The sequence below is a fragment of the Octopus bimaculoides genome, chromosome 8 (genome assembly GCF_001194135.2).
Source record: "Octopus bimaculoides isolate UCB-OBI-ISO-001 chromosome 8, ASM119413v2, whole genome shotgun sequence".
In the NCBI taxonomy this organism is placed as follows: domain Eukaryota; kingdom Metazoa; phylum Mollusca; class Cephalopoda; order Octopoda; family Octopodidae; genus Octopus; species Octopus bimaculoides.
Window position 1 is genome coordinate 44,184,691 of NC_068988.1, and position 19,268 is coordinate 44,203,958.

The 19,268-nt window shown below is 36.0% G+C and overlaps 1 protein-coding gene across 1 annotated transcript in view; it reads right to left on the reverse strand.

Moving 5' to 3' along the window:
* LOC106868262 (dedicator of cytokinesis protein 7) overlaps positions 1–19,268 on the reverse strand; it is a 174,794-nt gene that overhangs the window by 133,259 nt on the left and 22,267 nt on the right. The gene's annotated exons all lie outside the window — the stretch shown is intronic.

Below are 19,268 nucleotides of genomic sequence, written 5' to 3' on the forward strand. Positions count from 1 at the left end.
ACACACACATAATTGTCCACAACTAGCTAATAAGCAGAGAAAGGAAGTGTGATACGTAATTCTATAGGAACAGCTGATATGTTGAGTGTGTGTGTGTGTGTGTGTGTGTTATGTGAAGGTGTGTATGCTGGAATACTTGTGTATTGAAGGTGTATCCCTAAAGTGTGTGTGTGTGTGTATGTTTGAGAGGGTTTGTAAGAGTACATATGATTGTGGCATGTAATAGACGTTGAGCATGTTCATATTAGACACAATGCACGAGCATGTGAATGTGTGTTTATTCTGAGTGTGCATACAAACATGTGCTATGCTTATTACAGAAAGGCATTTAATGAAATTATGAGTCATGCGGAAGGCCAGGCTCTATTTTGTCTCGTGTCAAAATACTTTAAACCTACAGCAAGACGGGAAAAAGAGAAACAATTTCAAGTGCTTCGTAGGATGGGCGACAGTTGATTAAACTGACCACACTAATTGCATCATTATTTAATTCGTGAAACCCAACATAATTAGAACTCCTTAATGCAAAGGGAAATAACTTAATATTGTAAAATACATAGAGTGGCCCTTTATGCTGACAAACCACTGTCAAGTTTAATAATAATGATAATAATAATAATAATAATTCTTTATACTATAGGCACAAGGCCAACAAGTTTGGGGAAATGAGCAAGTCAGTTACATTAATCTCAGTACTTGACTAGTACCTTATTTTACTGACCCCTAAAAGATGAAAGGCAAAGCTGACCTTGGTGGAATTTGAACTCAGAACGTAAAAATGGATGAAATGTTGCCAAGCATCTTGTCTGGTGTGCTAACGATTCTCTCAGCTCGCCGACTTAGTAATAATGATGATGATGATAATGATCATCATCATAATAATAATAATAATAATAATCCTTTCTACTAAAGGCACAAAGCCTGAAATTTATGGGGAGGGGACTGGTCGATCACATAGGCCCCAGTGGTTCACTGGGACTTAATTTATTGACCCTGAAAGGCTAAAAGAATAAAAAGCAAAGTTGACCTCAACAACATTTCAATTTAGAATGTAAAGCTGAAAGGAATGCTGCTAAACATTTTGTCTGGCATAGTATTCTTTCTAATTTTGGCACAAGGCCAGGAATTTTTTAGTGCAGGAGCAAGTTGATTACATCCACCCAAATACTTGGCAGGTACTATATTTTATTGACCCCCACCCAAAAGGGTGAAAGATAAATTTGACCCTGGTGGGATTTGAACTCAGAACTTAAAGCATGGGAAGAAATACTGCCAAGTATTTTGCTCAACAGACTAACAATTCTGCCAGAGCATCACCTTATATAATAAAAATAATAATAATGATGATGATGATGATGATGATGATGATGATGATGATGACGATGATGATGATGATGATGATGATGATGATGATGATGATGATAGTAATTTCTAACACAATAATGAAAAGAATTTACAAAGTAAAAAAAAAAAAAAAGTGAAAATAAGTATATAATGCCTACATGAAATGGATGATAGCTGTAGGAAAACACAAAGTATCTGATGAGAGGAATAAATGCTCTGAAAATAATAGTAATTTAGGATGATCATAATGGGATGTACAGACAATGTGTCCAGAAAGATTGAACACTGACATACATACATGCATACCACAAAAGTGTGTGTGTGTGTGCATATTAATTAAATAGTGCTAGGTATATATTTATTAAACATGTTTGTAACTCTGTTTACAAATTTTATATATATATATATGTTAGATCTTACAAATGGAAGAAATTCTACTCAGTATATAAAGCAGTGTGTGTATACATACATATTATATATACTTACATATATACAGATATGCATACACACACACATAAACATAAGAGTTTGTAATGCATAAACTGATTACACACCTAATTAAAAAGTTACATATTTTGATTGTGTAAGATTAGGAAAAATGTTTATAAGTGTTTAGTTAAATCTAAAAAAAAAATATTCTAAACTGACACTAACAATGATTAGATCATAATTTTCAATTGTTGACATAAAAATAATTAAAATTTTAATCCTTTAGCTTTTAAACCAGCTGTATCCAGCCCAAATATTCTACCTGCTTTATGCTCAAACTGGTCAAATCTGGCCTCTCACACCTACCCTACATTGTTATTCTAAAGATAGTGAATCACATCACTGAAATTTCAAAGCTGTGAGAGAAAGTAAGGTTACATGAAAACAATGTGAATAGATAAGTATTGCATTTGACAAAGTAATCTAAATGTCAAAGGGTTAAGATACTCATGTTTCTCCACCTATAGAACAAAATCTCATAAAGTCCTGGCAGAGTACATCTCTCTACTGGTGGCATGATACAATGCACCCATTCCATGTTGTAAAGTACTTGGTGATAAGAAGGGCAACTAGATACAAAAATCATGAAAGAAAAAAAAATTGATATGGAGGACACACAGCCTCTACAAATTACAAGGCAATTCATGCAGAATAGCATTAACTCTAACTAAAAATGGCTAAATGGGACATTACCAAGATAAAATAGGAGATAACAGATTGGGGTTAATACTAGTTAATATTTAACTTGAAACTATGGAAGTCACTTATTGATAGAGAAGGAGGGAAGTAAAGGCACAGAAGATGTCCTGGTAGGGGTGAAGTCCAAAGGTGGAAGGGAAGTGATAACAGATAATTGAACAACTCTGTTATGGAGATTACTAGCTAATAGAATTCGAAGTTCTGGAACTCGAGAGAATGTTCACAAGACGTCTCGATTTTTCGTTTACGTTATTATAACTGTCTTGAGTTTTACAGTTAGAATAACCAGACTTCACACCTATCTGGAGTACCACTGTGTTTTCTTCTTCACAAGTAAATGAGAGAAGTATATTGAACCACAGACAACACACCTAATCTGGATTATTACTCTATTATTTCTAAGTAAACAAGAAAAATATAACACTTTATAAGGCTAGCAAATATTTGATTGAATAGAGCACAGATTTTCAAAGGATTGGTTTCAACTTCAGCTCTTGACTAGAAATCTAACCATAAACTGTGTTTTATCTATTTGGTCTTTTGTGCCTTTAGGGAGTTGCTGCAAATGTCCATTTCTTACTGAGTACTGACAGATAAATAGATATCTCCCTGGACAGGGAGATATACTACATCAGGCAAAAATGATTAAAAAAAAAAGGATCTGATGAATATTTCAGACAGCTAAATGAACTGAAATGTGTAAGATTTGGTGTACTGCCCAAGATATTTTTGATGTGTATGTTCTATTCAGGACAGCTGATTAGCAGAAGGATGAAAAACACCAGAAAGATGCATTGTGGTGTTTGTTCCAACTATAAACATTCTGTATTCAAATTCTGTTGCAGCCAACTCTGTATTTGATCTTTCTGGTGTTAACAATCTTGTGATCTGCATGGTAGTCTCAATAGAGCTGGTGGCATGAAAAAAGCAACCAGTACAGTAGCTGGCATTAGGAAGGGCATCCAGCTGCAGAAACCATTCCAAAGCAGACACTGGAGTACAATGCAGTCCTATGACCCATTGGATCATGTCAAATTGTCCAACCCGTGTCAGTATGGGACATGGACGTTAAACAATGATAATGATGAAGTTAGGTATTGGTGGTTGATTCCTTTCTCTCTTTCTCTTTCTCTCTCTCTCTCTCTCTCTCACAGAATCAGTTGTGCTACACTTTAAAAACAACATAACAAACCACTCACAGTGTTCCTTTCCTTCAAGATATCCACTTTTATTTTATCATCAAGGCTCTGGTAGAGTTTGGCACAAGATGTTGATGTATTCCGACAGAGCCTTGACTGTCCATTGCTTTTTCCCACTAGTTAGCATTATAGGCAAGAACCACTCCAACTAAATTGTCTTTATTTTCCAGTAAATATGGATTAGCAGGCATTATTGGAGTTATCTCCCATCATTGCTTCCTTTTTTTTTTTAAAGATTTCAAACACCTCTAGAGGGAATTTTTGTCTTTCAATTGCAAGGATATATACAGCTAATTGAAGGTTCTTCAGTTCACTACCTATATACTATTAAAAGTGAATTTCAATCTTGCTTGCTTGCAATGTTACATAGCCAAACTGGTGCATAATGGGAAAATACTTTGAAAGTAGAGTGCCCCTGAAATGTGAATATGAATGGAATAAAACAAGTTTTGCATAAATTGGACCATTAGTTATTGATATTCTGTGTTTTGGGGTATAAATACCCAAAACAGTGCATAATGGGAAAATACTCTAAATATAACTACACCCTGAAAGGGAAGAAACTCTAGCCTTTCCATTAGACACATCATGACAGGCAAAATATTCTGAAGTGAAAATGACTTTAGAAATACAGTAAATATTTCGTAAAAGGCCCATTTGTAACCTTGGCATGAAATGGTCTTTTTCCATAGGTTTCTTTTGAGTGCATTCAACATATCTCACCGCCAAAGATTTGGCTGCTATTTCTAGCAAGCCCTACCACCATGTAACAGCTATTTGTGATAAAGGACCCGAAATACCTGTTACGTGGTAGCAGGGCGTGCAAGAAATAGCAGCCAAATTTTTCCTTTTCTGGAGAAAGGAGTCATTTATGCCTGATTTCGATGTCACATTTGTTGAAAGCATGCGAAATAATATGAAAAAGAAAAAAAAAAAGACAAAAAAAAAAACACGAAACAAAACTCTGTTGCTGAAAGACTCGGACTTCTCCAGTGACCCAACAGGTCATGGGAAGTCTAGTATCATATAAAACAGGCATGGCTGTGTGGTTAAGCAATTTACTTTGCGTCCATCTGGTTTGAGGTTCAGTCCCACTGCATAACATCTTCATAAGTGTCTTCTATTCTAGCCCCAGGTTAAATATCCTTGTGAGTGAATTTGCTACACACAGAAACTGCATGGAAGCCCATTATGTGTATGCATGTAAGGAAACAGGTGAGGGTTGGTGAAGAAAAGTCACCCAACCATAAAAAAAATTGCCTTAACAAATTCTAATTCATGCAAACATGGTCGTTAAATGATGATGATGATGATGATGATGTATGCATACATGTGTGTACATGCACATCTGTGTATTTGACCTCCTACCTAATGTTTGACAACCAGTGTTGGTTTGTTTAAGTCCTGATAACTTACCAGTTCAGCAAAAAGAGTCTGATAGAAAAGTACCTGACTTAAAAACTGAGTATTGGTGCCAATTTATTTGACTAAAGCCGTCAAGGCAATGCCCCAGCATGGCTGCATCTAATGACAAAAATGAGAGAAAATATATATAGGTCAGTTTATGGGATTACCCTGAGTTTCCCATCCATAAAGGGTTTAGCTTTATGGCATATCGTCAGACCCCAAAACTTGTTGGCCCAAGACCTCTTCAAAATATGGAGGGAGAAAGCCTCACTACGAAGGTAAGCAATAGGGGATTATCTCCCTTTGCCACTAGCTGTCGACTTCTGGTTATGCTGCCATCTTGTGGTTTCCGAAAAGCTACAAAAGTAAACAATGGGGGATTATCTCCCTTTGCCATTAGCTATCGACTTCCAGCTGTGCCACCATCTTGTAGATTCCAAAACACTAGCAGGAATTTCCTAAAATTTAAACATGGCTCGAAAATCTCCGTTCTGGAGTTAAGGATGATCCCGGGTTCAAGCGGGTCTTTTAGGATACTCGCGTGTTCAGCTATGCATAACTTACAACGCTTCATCCTGTTGATGTAGGGGCCTGGGTTTCCGAGGATTTTCCATGTGATCGAGTATAGGATCCCATTGTCTCTTAGTTGCCAGACGTGACTGGCAAGCAATATTACATATCACCTTTCCAGGACTCTGAAGGACCTATACAAATTGAGGAAGTGGAACTGGTAAAATGCACACTACATATATTTCTTAGCAGATTGAATCTTTGATGTAATAGTAATGCAATGAGGGGTATTCAACTTATCTAATCCTCAGGCAGAGATTACCTTAATTAATCATTAAATGAAAGTTATATTGTCACTTGAAATTTCCAAGTTAACTCACCTATGTGGTGAATTGTTCCTTATTGTACACTGTCCATTTTTTGTTCTTTATACCTGCCATGCACTGCTTGAAGCTTATAAACTTCCTACACTGAGATCCTTGGATCTTATTACCCTTGTATATATACATGTATGTGTGTGTGTGTGTGTGTGTGTGTGTTTGTGTGCGTGCACATAGAGACACCTATACATGTATTATCTCTGAGTTGGTTTTCTTGTTAAATACCAGTTGATGAGAACTGTGGTCAACTATGATTGGTTATCTACTTAAATGTACTGCCCCAATATGACCACAGTCTAATGAATAAAAACATGAAGAAAATAGACAAAGTGTTTGTTAAAATTTCCCTTTTTTTGTTTCTAATTCTTGTGAAGAAAGTTTCATGTCAAAACCTCTTAACAACCAATAAAAAAGACACTTCCATTGTTAAGCAGATCAGTTTACAGCTAAGCTGCAGACACATAACACTGAAAGGATGTTATAGCTTGTGGAAATTTATACAACACAGTGATAGTAGCAGTAAAATAATATTTAGTTTGAAGAGATATTTTATGTCAGACTTATCACTAAATGAGTGTGTGCAGTGATGTGTATGTGTACAAACACTCTGTTATACATTCACACACATATATATATAGATACATTCAAACAGCAGATCGTCCAAGGAAGAGGAAGTGTGTACTCGATATATGGAGTTTATCACTTAGTTAAACAGATTCCCTGTAACTTAGTGGCTTGGTAAAAGAGACAAATAAAATAAGTAAGAAACTTTAAAAAAAAGTAAGTACTGGGGGTAAATTCATGTGACTAAAATTCTTCAAGGCGGTACCGCAGCATGGCTACAGTCCAGTGAGTGAAACAAGTAAAAGGTAAAATATAAAAGAATTGTCTTTCTCACAAGCATAACAATTATAGATATATATATATATATTCACACACACACAAGAAGTGAAATGATATTTAAAAGGAACATAAAAAACAGAAAAGGAGAGAAAAAAAAAAGGAAAACATAGAGAGGGGGCAGAAATAACAGCTGGTGATTATTTCAAGTCAGGTTTATAGAACACAGTAAAAGTTTCTTTCAGAGAACTGAAGAAATGAGTCATAGTCATTGAGGTTGAATATGTAGAAATGGAAAGAGAGAAGAAAATAAGAAAGGATAAAAAGAAAAAAGGGGTAGGAGGGAAAAAAATACACATGAAATGTTAGACTTTTGAAGTTAGTCTGACTTCCTTTTTGGTGAAATGTAATAGAGAAGATACTAAAACTCTGGAATTTACTTCAGAATGTACAATATATTTGAAAAGGTTAAATATTAACTGAAGATGTACATCAATAGCAGAATCAACTAGTTCTATATATATGTATATGTTTGTGCATGTAACTGAGATTTTCACACACACACACACACACACACATAACAAAAAATAAGCCAAGAGAAATAACTCAGTAGCCAGTGACATGATATGAAAGTAAAGATGAATAAACATATATTAAGGACTATAAAAATTATTATACTGTAAACAAATGAAAGTAAATAGCAGTTTTTCAGTAGTTTTATGTACTTAAATAGCTAAAATGGCTCTTCTATAATCCTTTCTATTATAGGCACAAAACCTGAAATTTTGGGGGAAGTGGGCCAGTCGATTACATCATTCTCAGTACTTAACTGGTACTTATTTCATTGACTCTGGAAGGATGAAATGCAAAGTTAACCTTGGCAGAATTTGAACTCAGACAAAATGCTGCTAAGCATTCTGCCCAGTATGCTAACAATTCTGTCAGCCCACTACCTTTAGCTCTTCTGCAATGTAATTGCTTAAGTTCAAACACACAACCTCAGATTAGGTCATTTGCCAAACTACTACTACTACTACTACTACTACTACTACTACTTCATCATCATCATCATCCTCGTCATGTTTAACGTCTGCTTTCCATGCTGGCATGGGTTGGACGATTTGACTGAGGACTGGCGAACCAGATGGCTGCACCAGGCTCCAATCTGATCTGGCAGAGTTTCTACAGCTGGATGACTTCCTAACACCAATCACTCTGAGAGTATAGTGGGTGCTTTTACGTGCCACTGGCACAAAGGCCAGTCAGGTGGTACTGGCAACGGCCACGCTCAAATGGTGTTTTTTACATGCCACCTGCACAGAAGCCAGTCCAGCGGCACTGGCAACTACCTCGCTCGAATGTCTTTTCACGTGCTGCCAGCACAAGTGCTAGTAAGGCGACGTTGGTAACGGTAGGCAATGCTCACTTACTTTATTAATGTTAGAAAGATAAAAGGTAAAATCAAGTTCTTCAGGAATTCAAAATATAAAGGGGTCTTAACCACCAAATGCTGAATTTTTGTCCTTACCTGATGGTCTATGAATTCTACCCTCCACATCTCATAAATGTACCTGCATCTCATGATCTATCTAGTTTCTGATTAATTTTTCTTTTTCGCCTGACACCAAATGTTTTCTACTGTTTTAATTTTATTGCCATATTTCTATGTTTAAAATCTCTTCAGTTGTACTTTTAGTTATTGGAATAAAGACACTTTATTTCACGTTGCTTCAGTTCACTCAACTGTAGAAATGAGTTGTGACATCACTGGTGCGAAACTGTATCAGCCTTTGCCTTTCCCTTGGATAACATCAGTGGTGTGGAGAGGGAAGGCTAGTATGCATGGATGACAACTGGTCTTTCATAAAACAACCTTGCTTGGACTTGTGCCTGGAGAGGCACTTTCTAGGTGCAATGCCATGGTCATTCATGACTGAAGGGGGTCTTTACCTTCTTTTTTATTTTATTAGAACTCAAGGCATGGGTGTTCTTAGAGTAATTCCTGCCAGAATATTTGCGCAAATTATGCTAACTCTACTTTCAGTCTTTCAAATTTATTTTTCCTTGTCTTACAAACAATAATCCTAAATGCCGAGACTCCTTGTAGTCGTTTGGATGATTTGAGAAGGAATTTTAAAGATTTGATACTAACACAAAATAGTTTAATCTATAGTATATGAAGAACCTGTGTGTAGCCACAGAAACATGCATTATTGCCTATAAACTATTTGGTATTGATCACTTGTATTGATGGCCTACAAATCTACATATCAAACAAGCTATATGTGTGAACTACTATTTGAAATCTATATCTAAAGGTTTTGCACAGCTAGTTTTATCCTGGTAATTTTCAATGGCTAAATAGTAAATGATAATAACTAATAATTTAGAATTTGGCTTAGTGCATCACTTATGATGAAAATTGTCATACACTGTAACCCTTTATAAATTTCATTATAAGAAATTACAAGAATTTGGCAAATGAAAATGAATTAAAACCTTCTGTTTATAATTAGGGCGATGTGAATAAGAAAATAAATATCTCTTAATAGTGACACCCTATCTAGAAATGACCCTTGTCTTTTTTTCTATTGATTTTCTAAATAAGTGGTGTGAGAACTGGATTGTAGTTTCCAGTTCATGATGACATGTAGCTTTGTGTTTGTCTCCAATGAATAGCACCTTGGACAACTGTCTTTTACAATGAATAGGTTGATTAATGCATAGAATTTGGCAGACAGAAAGCCTTTGTGTGTGTGAGAGACAGAGAGAGACAGAGAGAGAGACAAACAGAGAAAGAGAAAGAGAGAGTGAGTGAGTGAATGAAAATATATATTTTGACAGTGTATATTGCTGAGAGATTTAAACTTTACAATAATTTGCTTTTTCACTCTCACCATCAGAAATACAGGGACCCAGTGATTGGCCCACTGGAAACCTGTAACCAATAACGCTTATTGTTTACTAACTGTGATAGAAAAACGGAGAAGAGCATGGCCAATTCAAATGACTACCTACACTTGTCTAGAACATATCTGATGTCATATAAAATTGAAACCACAAAGTTGACCTCAGAACGTAAAAGATTACAAGAAATCACAAGCAATTAGTCTACCGGTTCCTAGTGAACTATATGTACTCAAATTGTCGAATAGCTACACTGTATTCATAAGGGACTAAAAGGACTGGTGACAGGAAGGGCTATAAAACACTGCCTAAGAAAAAACATCCAACCCAAGCCTGAATCAAAACACAGACATAAAATGCTGCAGAAGATGATTCCTCTTTTCTAATGATTTTTTTCTCTAGTCCAAAAGCAAATTAATCTCGTCTAAAGGGCATTTATAAAATAATTTGCTTAATTGCAAACATTTTAGTACACTCAGAATTGCTGAAGCATGGAATAAAATACCTGCATCATTTCTTACCTGCCGGGACACTACATCCTTCGAAACTTCCATGCTTCCTGAAATTTGCCAACAATACACCTGATGCCCACCATCCACCATTTTTTTTAAAGACTTATTCACAGTTCACTTCCTGTGCATATTCTATGTACTGTTCATGCAGATCTTCTTTAAATCATATGTTCGTATCTTGATAAAAGAAGGACACACTGGACAATGCAGTCCTAAATACATTATATATTAGATGAGTCCAGCTGAAACGCCTCTGATCATAGGTCTGCTCAAGTGAAACTAACCAAGGGCTTAACAAAAACAACACTACCCTCACCACAAAGTCTCTACATGATTACATGACCTGCTAGAAATAGATACCAAAAAGCCACCATCCACCACATGCATGTATGCAATGTAATACATCAGATTCATAACTTTGAGGTATTTAGTTACGCCTCACAACATTCTGAATTCAAATCCCTTGAGAAAGAGGTGAGAAAGGCAGAAAATAAGTACTGGGGTATGGGATGGGGTAGGGGTCAATTAGATGACCCTCGGGTCAACATTAGAAATAGCAACCATAACTACTATTTTTAGGACTGCCAAGCATAGTGGATCCTCCTAACTCTTTGAAATGCCAGTGTTTTAATGGTGGCAGCTGATGAAGGATATGTTCTCTATGTGGCCTGCTTGTTTTTTGTACCTTGTTTATCATTTTGTCTATGTTTATTTGCAACGTCATGTACCCAGATATGTATCTATATGCACATGTAGATGAAGGTATGTACATACATGTATATATATATGCATATACTCATATATTGTATATATATATATATATATATTTTTACATGCATACATCTAACTAACCAACCAAAATTATTGTCAAAATTATAACTTAAACTAATACAATCCTTTAGGAAGTAATTTAACTGAAAACCTGAAAGTATGAACAGCTCTTCCTTTCTTTCCTGAGATGCTCACCCGCTGTAATTTGTTAATTAAAAGGAATGTTGTCTGCGAGTCAATGAAAGGACTTCTGCAAGTCATTCAGAGGAAGAAAGATAACATACACATGACCCTTGTATGGCTTATGCAAGGGATAGGAGGAAGTCATCTACACAGAGGAGACTTGGCCGAAATGCATACAACAAAGTGAACTCTGCTAAAGACACACATAAACAATATTGCTATTAAACTTGAAGACATGTTCAGTTTACCATTGTAATATCAATATTAAAAAATAAATGAAAAATTCTCAAATGAGAGAAATGAAAAGCGTGGTGGTTGTGAGAGGAAGTAAAGTACTTCATTACTGATCATAAGATTATGAGTTCAAACCATGCAATAATCACCGAGTTATACTCTGACAAAGTAAAAGCTAATTATAATTATATAATTTTGATGACTAAGGAAATTTTTTTTCTCCACGAATAACAACTGAACAAAATTATGGGAATGACACACAAAAATGCAATTTCTGAGATCAGCAACAAAATGACAGATATTTATAGGAAGGAAGAACCAAAATCGAGAAAAAATTTGGATCTTAAAAGATCAAAAAAGATATAATAGAGTGAAATGAAAAGAAAGACCATCCTTAACCAAGCCAAGTAGTTGTAGAGGGATATAATTAGAGCTTACAGAGGAGTGGAGGTTCATATAATAAACTCTGGCTGGATGAGGTGTCTTCTTGAATGACAGAAAAATAAGCAGATATAGCAGAGAGGCGAAGGGAACAAATGGCTCCATTATGGGCCTCAAAGCCTGAATACTTTATAGTAATATCACTGATGTTTGGAACTACTATTCAACAGTGGTATAATGTCAGAACTTTCTGAAACAGTTATATTCTTCAATCAAGAACTGATAAAGAGGAGAATTTATAATTTAAGGAGTATGGGGTTTATTAACCCAAAAGAATGAGGAATAAATAAAATACATAAATAAATAGCTAAAATTATATAACTAAACTATTTAGCATTCACATTACTCTGTCAAATGTAATGCTTATTTATTCACATCATTTTGAATTAATCATACATTGTCTTGTAGCTTTGAGATGTTATTTTCTTTCATTTTTAAAATGGCATTGTAAGATAAGTATGAGAAGTCAGATCTGGCCAGTTTGAACATAAAACAGGTAGAATATTTTGGCCAGATATGGCTGGTTTAAAAACTAAGAGTTTAAGAAATACTTCCATCTCAATACATCCTAGCATTCTCTCAAGCTCTTCATATTCTGAGTTCAAATCCATCTAAGGCCAATTTTACCTTTCATCCAACTGGACTGAATTGATTAACCCTTCATAATTGGTAGCTTTGTGCCTAAATCAGAAACTACCAAAGGCTGCGTGTACCAACAAAAAGATAGACTATAGTATTAAATATGTTCCTTGCTATTCAAGTTCAAATTCCTCTTGAATCCCTCTGCAGTTGGAGAAAATACATATCAACAATGTGTGTGTATATATATATATATTTATGTGGACACATATATATATATGTACACATATATGCATATATATCAATACACACGTACATATATATATCAATACACACGCACATATATATATGTAACGATCATGAATTAAAAAGTCAGAAAGTAAACATGCACTGTTATTGACTATATATATTGGTGAATAATTACTAATTCCTAATTTTTATATATTATTCCACACCAATATATATATATATATGTGTGTGGAGAGAGAGAGAGAGAGAGAGAGAGAGAGAGAGAGAGAAAGAGAGAGATACACACACACACAAACAAAGCCAAGTATTGCTAATCCATCAGAAAAGTAGGTTTTAATAAACAGGAAATTAACAAAACCAAATGACCAAGCCCTCAATAAATAAAAAAATAAATGAATAAATAAATTAGGAAAAGACCGAAAAAGAAACAGTAAAACCAAAATACAAGCTGAATTATTCTGTAATGAAGTGTCTTTACTGTAAATGCTATATTGAGTCTAGTGAAGAATTAGTCATGTATTTCAATTGAAACATAATTGGAATGAACCATGATAAATTGTCTTCTTTATTTAAGCAAAACAGTAAATAGTTGGGAAAGAGGTAGTAGTAGCTGCTAGATAAATGAATGAATGAATTGATAGCTAGACAGATAGATGAATAGATAGACAGACAAATGAAAAGACAGATAGATAGATAGATAGATAGATAGATAGATAGATAGAGAGAGAGAGAGAGAGAGAGAGAGAGAGGAATAGATAGACAGATACAGGAATAAATAGACAGACAGATAGATAGACAGACAAAAGAATAGAAACAGACAGAGGAATAGATAGATGGGTAGAAGAATAGATAGGGAGACAAAGAATAGCTAGACAGAAAGATGGATAGATAAATGGATAGAAGAATAGATAGTGTGCAGACAAATAGATGAATGGACAGGCAGACCACACACACACACACACACACACACACATGCAGAGCTGCAGAAACTAAACTGACAAAATAGCAACAAATATTTTGATTTACAGAAAAGGGAGATAAACATCACATGTAGTTACAAATGAAATTCTTATTTTCAAAATACTATATAATTAGATAGTTGAAATGATTGGTTAGATATATCATGCAGAAGATATCTATATTCTAATAAAAAATATATATTAAGGAACATTTACCATATTTACATGTATGGCATTCATGTGTAAGTCAGACCCCTAATTTATTGTTAAATCTTAGTAAAAACATTTTCCCCTTCACAGTTTTAGCTTCACCCCTTGTATAAGTCACAACCCAGATTTTTTTTTAGCTAAGTCAAATATAAAATAGTGTGACTTACACATGAATAAATATGGTTAAAAAATGGGATCTTGGTAGGTAGTAACTGAATATAAAGCAACAGTGAAAGATGGGATGGCCTTTTAACAATGTTTTAATTCTAAAACCCAGTCTCTGGTGAAAATATTCTTTCAAATTTTGGCACAAGGTTAGGAATTTTGAAGGGAAGGGGGTGGGGTCAACCAGTTATACCAACTGGTTCTTTAGTTTAACAATTCTGAAGTACAAAAGGCAAAATTAACCTTGGTAGGATTTGAATGCAAAATGTAAGGAGTCAGAACAAATTTTGTTCAATGCTTTAATTGGGAGGATCATCATCCTCATCATTCAGCATCCATTTTCCATGCTGGCATGGGTTAGACGGATTGATTGGGTAAGCTAGAGGGCTGCACCAGGCTCAAGTCTGTTTTGGCTTGGAGTCTACGCCTGGATTGCTGCCTAACGCTAACCACTACACAGAGTGTACTGGGTGTCCCTTACATGTCACAGGCATGGGTGCCTTTTATGTGTCACTGGCACAGGTGCCTTTTTATGTGTCACTGGCAGGCTTCAATATAGTCTAATCTTCTCTCATTCTAGTCTTACATCATCATCTCTGTAAAATCCAGCATCCATAGATTGGCTCTTACTGCTCATGTCTCCTACAGTTGTCCCCTTCAGTTTCCTTCTTCTTGCATCATTTGACACTTTTTCATTCAACTATCATTTCTTCTTTTGCATCACATCCTCCTATTGTGCACTACTTCAAATACCAGGTTTCCTCTCACCACCATTAAGCTGCATCATTTTATGCTGACATTACACATCCAGCAAAGATTGCTTCCACATTTTTATCAGCCTTTGTGCATTCTTCACATTCAGTGCCCATTTCTCACTACATAACATTACAACAGTGAATTTTGTACCCAAGTCTTATAGTCTGCTTTTCCTTCATAGAGACAGCCCCTTTGTTACCAACAAAAACGATAGTCTCCTTGAAATTTTTCCACCCCCATTTTTATTCTGGCTACTGTACATCTGCAACACCAAACTCAACAGCTGATTAGGTCAATCAAGGTAACAGAAGTTAACTAGTTATAACCATAATTAATTAGGCAGGGTTCTTATTGCTAACTATTTCTGTGCATCTAAATATGAAATCCTTTTCTGTCAGTCTGCTTGATACCCTAATGCACATTTTGTGTACTAATTGTTTTGTACTGAGTGTTCAGATACATGATTTAGTGTATGATATCTGCATACTGAGCATAGCCACTTCCGTGATGATAATTATATTTTGTTCCCCTTCTTACTAACAACCATCTCTGTTAAATTGATCTTCAGGCTTCTAGATATTCCTTTAATTTTTTAACTATTTCAACTCTGAGAACTAGGTCAACTGCATAGAGAAATTCTGACAGTCAGCCAATTATTAAATTCAAAGAATAAACAACTCTACTACTACATGCATCAAATGCATCAAACTCTTCTCTACTACATGCATCAAATGCTTATTCTTCTATTTTTCTCATTGAAATGTCTTTGTCTTTAACCCTTTCGTTACTGTGTTTATTTTGAGATGCTCCATGTTTCTTTCAATTATTTTAATCATAAAGAATTTAGTAAAATAACTTGGTTATCATTAAGCTAGTGTTAGGAACATAAATTATGACTAAGGTTTGGTGGAAGAATTTAATTCAAAACTTATGAAAATAAGACATTTGAACTACAGAGCTAGGGGCAGTTTCAGCTAGGTTGGTATCAAAAGATGTGTTTAAGTTTTCAGACTGTGGCTGTGCTGGGGCACCACACTTAATCCTTTAGCATTCAGATTATTCTATCAAATGTAATCCTTATCTATCCATATTGTTTTGAGTTCAAGATTTCGACGATATGATCACTTATTTTTAGAATGTTATTAAAAGTTGCTGTGAGACACCAAATGTGGACAGTTTGAACATAAAACAGGTATATTATTTGGGCCAGATATGGCCAGTTTAAATGCTAAAGGGTTAATGCTTCTAGTCAATATAAGGCTATTGATTCACTAACTTTCCCCCTATTTTGTTCTGTTAAACAGAATAAAAAATTTAAAAAAGAATTAATGCTTAATTTCAACTAAAGAGATAGAAAGAATGATGACTTGTATATTCACTAGTAATACATTCCAACAGATTCAAAAGTGACTACGCTGATCACTGTTGTATTTCGTCAAGGAGAACAACTCCTTTCAGACGAATATGTGTTCATAACACATTTGATTCATTAGTGTAAGGGGGCTCTGGGACAAACCCAAAACAGAAGTAGCAAACAGAGTGGAGTGGGAAGTCTTAACATGATCAGTCTAGTTTGATATGTATGCTAGAAGACTTGGAAGAGAACTAAGAAGCAGGAAAATGAGGAAGAGGAGGAGGAGACAGCAGAAGGAAAGGTGGGGAGAGACAGGAGATGTAGTGTGTCACCACTGATTGTAGAGGTTCTCCTGATAGGAAGAGGCAGATAAAAGAAGGTATTGGCTCTACTGAGAAATCCTAATACAAAACATAAGGTACAGTAAGTCACATACAATGGGGTTACAGTGACATCCTAACACATAGCCTATACAGATTCCAGACACAGATAAGTTGGTGTGGAAGCGCGCATGCACACACACCCACACACACACACAAAGAGCTACAAAAGACAAAGGGAGCCTCACTACACAAAAAGATATACACATAACCACATAGACATGCACACAGCTAGACAGGATACACAGAAACACAAACACACACACACACACATAGAAGCAAACAACTACAATCTCAGACACACAAAACCAGGTATATAAACAACATACATTCATATACAAAAACAGACTACTAAGACATACAATTATATAAACAATGCTCACACACACACACACAGCTCTGCAGACAGCATACACACAGCGATACAGACGACATACACAGTTATACACACAACTACACAGTGACATACACATAGATGTAAGTACACTGTATTCATGAATAAACAATGGTTTATTTATTGTGAGTTTCATCATCATCATCATCGTTTAACATTCGCTTTCCATGCTGGCATGGGTTGGACGGTTTGACTGAGGACTGGCAGGCCAGTAGGCTGCACCAGGCTCCAGTCTGCTCTGGCAATGCTTCTACAGCTGGATGCCCTTCCTAAAAGCAAAGCTCATTTTGCAGCTACATGGTTTGGGTTTCTATCCTACTGCACAACACCTCGAGCAAGTGTCTTCTGCTGACAATTTTTATTATACAAAACTTGTAATCCTGCTTGTAAAAACAATTTGCTCTGTCCTACAGTGACAAGATTTAAGTGGACAATGATGAAATTGATGTTAACAACAACATAACTGAGATTGACATTAACAAAATTGAGACTGAGAATGTGACAAATTCAAGGGTGACACTCACTAGGTTGAGGTTGACAATGTCAAATTTGAGAGGAAAACCTTGCATATAGCATCATCATTGTTTAACATCCGTTTTCCATGCTGGTATGAGTTGGACAGTTTGACAGGAGCAGGGAAGCCAAATGACTACAGCAATCCCTACTGTCTGCTTTGGCATGGTTTCCATGGCAGGATGCCTTTCCTAATGTCAACCACTTTACAGAGGATGCTGGGTGCTTTTTACATGGCACTAGTGCCAACAGAGTCACTAAGCAACTTGCAAGACAAAGACTCCTAGATAAACTGGGAGAGGGAACAGTACTGAGGGAAGTGGCTTTGTGCCAGTTGATGAGAGGTTAAATTATAAGAGGGATAGAGATAGTATTTTGCTGCAGTGGAGATACATGGCTACTCCAACTAGAAACGAGAGACAGACAGACAGACAGACAGAAATGGTGATGGAGCTAGCAGAAACGTTAGCATGCCGGGCAAAATGCTTAGCGGTATTTCGTCTGCCGTTACGTTCTGAGTTCAAATTCCGCTGAGGTCGACTTTTCCTTTCATCCTTTCGGAGTTGATAAATTAAGTACCAGTTATGTACTGAGGGTCGATGTAGTCGACTTAATCCCTTTGTCTCTCCTTGTTTGTCCCCTCTATGTTTAGCCCCTTGTGGGCAATAAAGAAATAAGAGATGGTGATGGAGAAGTGTACCTAAAGGCATAGTGGGAGGTGAATATAAGTCAAGCAGTACAAAGAACTGGACAGGGTGAGTAGACAGGAGTGGGGTAGAGAGGGGAAAGTTTTATAAGTGTGTGAGGAGAGATGGTTAGAGATGGAATAGGGGTGAGTGTACAAGAGATGGTGAGAGATATAGGAGAGGTTAAGAGGGGTTCTATGGTAGATGTGTGAGGATATTGAGAGTGATAGTAGATAAGAGAGGTGTTAAGGACAGAGTATAGCAGAGAGAGAGAGAGCAATGACTGAAAGCACAGAAAAGAAGTGATTGGTGGAAATAATGGGCAGGGAAGATAATGAGAAATGGAAGTGGTTCCAGTGGGGTGGGAGGACGGTGACCAAAAGGAAGGGAATGAAGAGCGTGTTTCTTTTAATAGAAAAGTGTATATATTTATGTGTCAAACTGTCCAACCCATGCAAGCATGGAAGGTGGATGTTAAACGATGATGATGATGATATATGTAGAATAAACCATAAAAGTTAGGAGGTAAGAGTGGTGAATATATATTTATTTAACCACATGACATCTTTAGGGTTACAGTTGTTTCGTAACCTTCTTTGTGTAGTTTGCATTAATATGCATGCTTGGCATTATACAACAGAATCACCACCACCATCATCATTTAACATCTGTCATCCTGGACAGTTTGACCAGGGCTGGTATGCTGAGGTGCTGCACCAGACTCCAGTCTTATTTGGCATGGTTTCTATGGTTGGATGCCCTTCCTAATGCCAAATATATATATATATATATTATCCGCCACTACATTCCTCCATGGCAAGGTTTAATTTGTGTATACAAATTTAATTTGCGGTCCATGGGAAGAGCCGTTTTAGCGATGCGTCCTGCCCAGCTCTTCGAAACGCCGGTGTTAAAACGGGGGTAGCTGATGAAGAAGAATGTTCTCTATGTGGCTTGTGTGTTTTCTCGTCTACGTTTTGTTTGCAATGTCCTGTACCCAGATATGCACCTATACATACAGGTGGATGGCGGTATGCACATACCTGTACGTATATATGCATATACTCATTTACTATTTGTTTATATATATATATATTTATATATATA